The sequence below is a fragment of the Tachysurus fulvidraco genome, chromosome 2 (assembly GCF_022655615.1).
Source record: "Tachysurus fulvidraco isolate hzauxx_2018 chromosome 2, HZAU_PFXX_2.0, whole genome shotgun sequence".
Classification (NCBI taxonomy): domain Eukaryota; kingdom Metazoa; phylum Chordata; class Actinopteri; order Siluriformes; family Bagridae; genus Tachysurus; species Tachysurus fulvidraco.
The window spans coordinates 20714854-20722244 of record NC_062519.1 but is presented as its reverse complement, the minus strand read 5'-3'; the positions used below and the strand labels follow the sequence as shown (position 1 = coordinate 20722244).

General features: G+C 40.0%; 1 long non-coding RNA gene across 2 annotated transcripts; it reads right to left on the bottom strand.

The window, feature by feature from the left end:
• Positions 1–2000: 2000 nt before the first annotated feature.
• Positions 2001–3930, bottom strand: LOC125139879. Of its 2 annotated transcripts, none has more exons than XR_007139025.1 (3): positions 3876–3930; positions 2720–2863; positions 2001–2064 (listed from the first exon to the last, which is right to left on the bottom strand). It is a non-coding gene; the product is annotated as an uncharacterized LOC125139879 (long non-coding RNA). The 2 variants fall into 2 exon arrangements; XR_007139026.1 differs by lacking the exon at positions 3876–3930 and adding an exon at positions 2986–3186.
• Positions 3931–7391: the final 3461 nt, after the last annotated feature.

Below are 7391 nucleotides of genomic sequence, written 5' to 3'. Positions count from 1 at the left end.
CTTTGTCATTGTTATTACTTATACTGCTGTGCATACTACACTTCCTGTACTTGTGCTGATGTGGTATTGATTTTGATGATTCGACTGCAATTCAGCTCGAAGGTCCGGCTGACTGAGAGTCAATATGAGTTGACAATGCAGATATGACTTTGGGACACAGTGTGGATGAGTTTTGTAGCAGAATGTAAGAAGCTTCATTAAATCTGTTCTGTGGTATTTGGTATTTTCTAGGTTTAGGTTTGAGATTTCATCTTCACCGGGTTGTTGAGCCTGGAAATGTTAAGCTGGGAGAAGGTAGAATTATAGCTTAGGCTTGGTTTCACTGGATCTAAAGTTGAACACAGAACCAACCCAGTTACTAAGAGGTTAACTCCAAAGCCTGGAGAAAATAAGAGGGTTTTGTCAGAGAGGGCATCATACAGTATATACCATAAACCTGTGTGTGGTGAGCGCAAACAAGGAGCAGTGGGAGAACAACAAGTGTATTATACCAATCAATCAGCAGCTTGGAAGATTCTTGTGTAAACCTGTGATGCTGAAACCGTCCCAAAACCTGATTATTATACAGAACAAATACAAAGCCCTGTAAGTACACAGGAGTCAAATATGATGGAGAATAAATTACATTTTGTTTTTGTCCATTATCTCAAATTTATCTCATTCATTCATCCATTCATTCATTTTCTACCGCTTATCCGAACTTCTCGGGTCACGGGGAGCCTGTGCCTATCTCAGGCGTCATCGGGCATCGAGGCAGGATACACCCTGGACGGAGTGCCAACCCATCACAGGGCGCACACACACTCTCATTCACTCACACACTCACACACTACGGACAATTTTCCAGAGATGCCAATCAACATACCATGCATGTCTTTGGACCGGGGGAGGAAACCGGAGTACCCGGAGGAAACCCCCGAGGCACGGGGAGAACATGCAAACTCCACACACACAAGGCGGAGGTGGGAATCGAACCCCCAACCCTGGAGGTGTGAGGCGAACGTGCTAACCACTAAGCCACCGTGCCCCCCTATATTTTATTTCTTCAAATAAAATATTTAATCAATCAATCAATCAACCAATTAATTAATTAATTAATTAAAAGCAGATGAGGTTTATTAAAACCACTTTTAATCTTATTACATAAACATTTGGACCTTGAGATTTTATTCACAGTAACAATTCTTTTAATCTGCTGTTCAGTTAGTTGTTTTAATCTGTTAATAATTCATTCTCTCTCTCTCTCTCTCTCTCTCTCTCTCTCTCTCTCTCTCTCTCTCTCTCTCTCTCTCTCTCTCTCTCTCTCTCAGCCCTATACACTTTTAGAACCCACTACGCTGAAAGTCGTCTTCACTAAAGCAGCAGTGAAACACCTCCGAACACTTTTCCCTTCCTTACAAAACTACTTGTGATATATTTTACCTTCATGCACACTAGTATTCTAATACTTATAGCATATGTTTTAGAAACTTATATAAAGTATACTAAATAGTCGGGGCTTAGTTCTAGTTCAGTCTTTATGTGAAAATGTTGTTTAACACGGTTCAGGTTTCTGTCTGTGCAGAGTTCCTCATCTCCTCCACTTTAGCTCCTCTATGTTCCCTGGTTTCCTTCCTCCTAAAGAAGTTAGTATGCAGACTGTCACCTCATGTCCAGTATTCTTCTGATCACCACTGTCTCCTGATCACGTCTGTCTCCTGATCACGTCTGTCTCCTGATCATCTCTGTCTCCTGCTCACCTCTGTCTCCTGATCACCACTGTCTCCTGAACACGTCTGTCTCCTGATCACCTCTGTCTCCTGATCATCTCTGTCTCCTGAACACCTCTGTCTCCTGATCACGTCTGTCTCCTGATCACCTCTGTCTCCCGAACACCTCCTTCTCCTGATCACGTCTGTCTCCTGATCACCTCTGTCTCCTGATCACCTCTGTCTCCTGATCACCTCTGTCTCCTGATCTCCTCTGTCTCCTGATCATCTCTGTCTCCTGATCACCTCTGTCTCCTGATCTCCTCTGTCTCCTGATCACCTCTGTCTCCTGATCTCCTTTGTCTTCACCGCAACTCTGAAAAAAAAAAAAAAACAACTGAAGATGAATGTGGAAGATTTATTCCAGTACAAAAGAAAAGACTCCAGATTTACTGACGGTATTGCACAGATTCCCCTACACATTAAACTGCTGTAAAATAGCCGCATTGTTGCGTATCTTAAATCCATTATATCGTTTATTATTTTCATATTTTTTCCTTTTCTACTCAGCCGCAAATGAACCTGATTTATTTAAAGTCTAGTTTATTTAAAGTGTGTGTGTGTGTGTGTGTGTGTGTGTGTGTGTGTGTGTGTGTGTGTGTGTGTGTGCGTGCGTGCGTGCGTGCGTGCGTGCGTGCGTGCGTGTGTGTGTGTGTGTGTGACATAAAATATGAATTGGAATTTTAACTGTAGTAAACACCTTATAAAATGAACTTAAGTGTAATTTGTTTTTGGGAATTTCTGTGTTAATTTATTTCAAAGTTGCTTCCTCGCTGCTTGTTTTAACGAGGATTAATGAATGAAGTCTGTTTTCTATCCTGATTACAGCAGGTGGCTGCGGTTTGAAATTCTGTTTAAAATTCTGCCAATGTCTCTCTCTCTCTCTCTCTCTCTCTCTCTCTCTCTCTCTCTCTCTCTCTCACACACACACACACACACACACACATTTCATTTTAAAGTCTTGGACTGACCAAATACACGTTATATCTTCTGGCTTCTTCAAGGGAACAGGATGAACAAATTTCAAGCGTAATGTTCGATCTATTCTGAAGTTTGGACTGTTCTCATCATCGTACTCCTCATCTATGGACAGATGGTCTGCACTGGTCCTCTACCTGTAATACAGCATTTTAAATCACTCCATTCAAACTGCATCCTAATTTCTCTTCTTTTATCCAAACTTATCATTGTCCCGAACCTTACAATAACATCCATTTCCGCGAATATGTTGACTTACGAAAGTGACAAAATAAAGAAGTCTCCTGAAGAAGATTCAGAGCAAAATCACTACCCGATAGTGAGAATAATTGGAAAATTGGAGATCCTGGTTTGCGTTGGATGAATTTCCTTTTCAAATCACGAGGTCACAAAGACCCTTGTTATAAAGGAACAAAGGAGCTGAAATAATGAGAGAACAAGATTGGAAGAAGAGGCTGGTTTAAAGACATCAAACTGAAAGAAACACCTTTTCCTCTTTTCCTTAGGAATATCATTAAAAAAAGCAGTGATCCGTGGCCGTGTGTGCACCTGAACAGGAGAAGCATTTACTTTATATAAGTCATCTAGGCCCTAAGGACCTCTGCACATGATCAGTGGACTGCACTTTGCCCACTGTTAAGAAATGTGCACTGTATGAATGATAAATGTTCTTTTACTGTGTAACTGAAGCAGTGATACATCAACAAGGTGCATAGAGCATTCATAAAGCTTGTCCATTCTTATAACATGTGTGATTTAAATCCAGCATCTGCAACAATATCCAATGTCACAAGCTAAATCTAAAAAAGTTCACCAGAATGTTTTGATCATGGTTTATAAGATTTGGGAGAAAACACTTTTGTCACTTACCAAAGATAAATTTTAATAATCAGATTTCTCTTTGCATTATTTAAAATAATTGGTAACACTTTATAATAACAGTACATGAAGTATCTGATCTACTAATGAGTTAAGACATGAACTAATGAAGAGATAACTTTAACTACAGTATGACGTGAGAGTTTCAACGTCATACGTGACACAAATGTCACTGGATGGATGGAGCTGGATTACTGTCATCATTTCCACACATCCTCCTGTGGAACGTAGAAAAATGAACTTATATAAATACCAAATATTTTTTTTTACCTCAACCTGGTTTGCATCCATCCATTTCTCTTCCAATCCCCACTGTCTGTGCTGTGGGGCACTAGGACCGGAGCCCAGAGCCCTGGGTCCTAGTGCCCCACAGCACAGACAGACAGTTCAGACTCCACGATAGACAGATAGAGATGTTTGATGTACTGTAGTTTACACCGAATGTGAACTAATACATGAAATAACAAACATGCACCGACTGAGATGTCATTATTCACACATGAAGTCTCACGTCGTAGTTAGGGTTAACTTTTTATTACTCTCTCACTCTCTCTCTCTCACTCACGCACTCACTCACTCACTCATTTTCTACCGCTTATCCGGACTTCTCGGGTCTCGGGGAGCCTGTGCCTATCTCAGGCGTCATTGGGCATCGAGGCAGGATACACCCTGGACGGAGTGCCAACCCATCACAGGGCACACACACACTCTCATTCACTCACACACTACGGACAATTTTCCGTATTAATATTAATATACGGAAGTATTAATTCAGGAATTTAAGTGTTAACTGATTAACATTACTTGGTCAGCTGTCCTGTGTTAACTCATACAGTATATATTATCTTTATATTGTTATATTGCTTCATTAACTAGTCATACAAACTTGACCGAAACATAGACATTATCTTCCTACAGCTTGTTGATATCAGACCTCTGGGAAATTGGACTTTTTTAAAGTTCCAAGTATGATGAATTGTAATTTAATTGAAATACAAAATCCTTTAAAAACTGCATGAAATGATTCAAGCGTCTCCTAGTTATATTCCCGCTAGTCTGCTGTGTGCAGTACTATCAGCCGTGGATCATGTTCTCAGTGAACTTTACTCTACATCACATCTCCATTCTCTTACAAGAAAGATGCCTTTACTCGAGCAAAGCAGGAAGACACATCATGTTGACAGCACCAGTTAGCTTAACTCCTCCTCTCTGAGGGAAGATCACAGGAGGGCACGATGACAAAATATGTGCGTTGGTCCATCCAGCCATATCAGGAATCCAACAGAGAACAAAACCAGCCAGAAATGAAGTTGGCCTGCCTCCCTGAATGCATATGGAGAGCCAATTTTGCACTAGATTTGTGCAATTATCCTGCTTAAGTAATCAATGCTGCTCTCAGAGCTGTAAAAATAAGTACTAATTTATAAAGGTTTTATAGCTACACTACTGAGAGCATGTGAAAGCTGATGTGAATTGTACAGTGAAAGGGATCCAGATTCTTCTCCTTATTTCATGCCACATTTACAAATTGAATTGTGTATCAGGCCGTCGATGCAAAGGCAGTGGACCACTTTAATCTATAAACCAGAGGCAGCAAATCAATGTGGATGCAAAAACCATCGTGCACAGAGAAAGAAAATCTCAAGCGTGTAAACCTGAGCAGCGTGTTCATTACAAAATCCTGCCTTCCTTTCATCCAGCCTCTTGTTTAATAAGAATCTCGCAAGCTCACATTTGGAAGCAGAATTTGACATGATGGCAATCATATTATAGCAGAATGGTGTAAAGAAACAGAAGCCAGTGTTGGAGTGAATTGTCCAAATGGACATCCTGTCCCCAACACCGACTATCACTGATGTATCCATACATAATCTGGACGAATATATAAGCTTCTGTTATATAGTTATGAAGTAATGACATAATGAAGTAATTAGACATAATGTAGTCATCTTCTGGCTTCTTCACGAGACCAGGATGAACAAGCAGAATGTTCTGGTCCTCTATCTGTAATATTTAATTTGAACTCTCTCCATTCGAGCAACATGCTCTTTCACGTCTCTTCCATTCTCTGCTCTTAATCATCTGCCTGTACCGTACGATACGTCCATTTACCTGTTCAGCCACAACTGGATGAGTTCTTTGCTGTCAGTCAACAGCAATACAGTATGAAAGCCAGGTGAAGCGCAAACCATGAGCCTGCAGTCCAATTCTCACTTAATATAAACAAGTAATATATATAATATAATATATAATGACTGGAAAATGTGTCTGGCAGAAGATCACACTGTACAGTAGGTGATAGAAAGAGATAATTATCACATTCTTCACAGAGTCTTGTTGAGCTCTGTTTAAAATACCTCTGAAGGCTGAGGTTAATTAGTTTTCGCAGCCTTGATCGACATGCACATAATTGTTTTGTTTTTTCGTTAAGTGAGAAGCACGATGGATTTAATCAAGGTATTAAACAGCTGCTGCAGTTAAAGACACCCTCTCACTGCTGTTGATTTATTTTCTGTCCCTGGGGTCAGTTGTCCAATGTACCCCGTCACAGGGAGGACTAATTGTATTTTGGAGTAATTGTTTTTTCTCACTAATAATCAATTAGAGTACGTGAGCTGAAATCGGCTTGTACAGCTCTGTGGGTGCTTAGGGGACACAGACCATCACAACATCTGTGGACGTAAAGTGTTTAGGCAGCTTCACACATTAAAGACACATTTAGGATGGGTTTACACAAACTATTTCTTTTTTTCAGAAGATGACAAGTGCTTCTGGAAGAGGTGAACACCAGACACCATCTCACCGCAAGAACAACAGAAGGAAGGATCAACATTTTTACTCACAGTAAAGTGACAAACAGAGCTGAATTATTGTTTGGTTATAAAGGAGTGATGATGACACCCTTCAACAAATGAGAATCAAATCCAGAGTTTGGATTCGTTTTATAAGACCAGTGTGAATCCATGTTTCAGTTATGTTCAGTATTATATTCAAGTGTTAAGAACTTAGTATAATCATCTCAGTGGAAACAGATGATGGTTTAAAATAAAAAAAAATGTTCATCACTATCATCATCATCATCATCACCATCATCAGCATCATAATCATCATCATCATCTCCGTCATCATCATCATCATCATCATCATCATCATCATCATCATCATCATCATCATCATCACCACCATCATCACCATCATCATCACCATCATCACTATCATCATCATCACCATCATTATCAGCATCATCATAATCATCATCATCTCCATCATCATCATCATCATCATCATCACCACCATCACCATCAACATTATCATCATCATCATCACCCCATCATCATCATCACCACCATCATCATCATCACCATCATCACTATCATCATCAGCATCATCTCCATCATCATCAGCATCATCACCATCATCTCCATCATCATAATCATCATCACCATCTCCGTCATCATCATCATCACTATCATCATCACCACTACCACCATCATCACCATCATCATCTTCATCTTCATCATCATCTCCGTCATCATCATCATCATCATCATCAACATCATATCATCACCATCACCAGTATCTCCATCATCATAATCATCATCATCTCTGTCATCATCATCATCATCATCATCATCATCACCACCACCATCATCACCATTATCATCATCATCACCACCAACATCATCATCATCACCATCATAATCATCATCATCTCTGTCATCATCATCATCATCATCATCATCATCACCACCACCACCACCATCATCATCACCATTATCATCATCA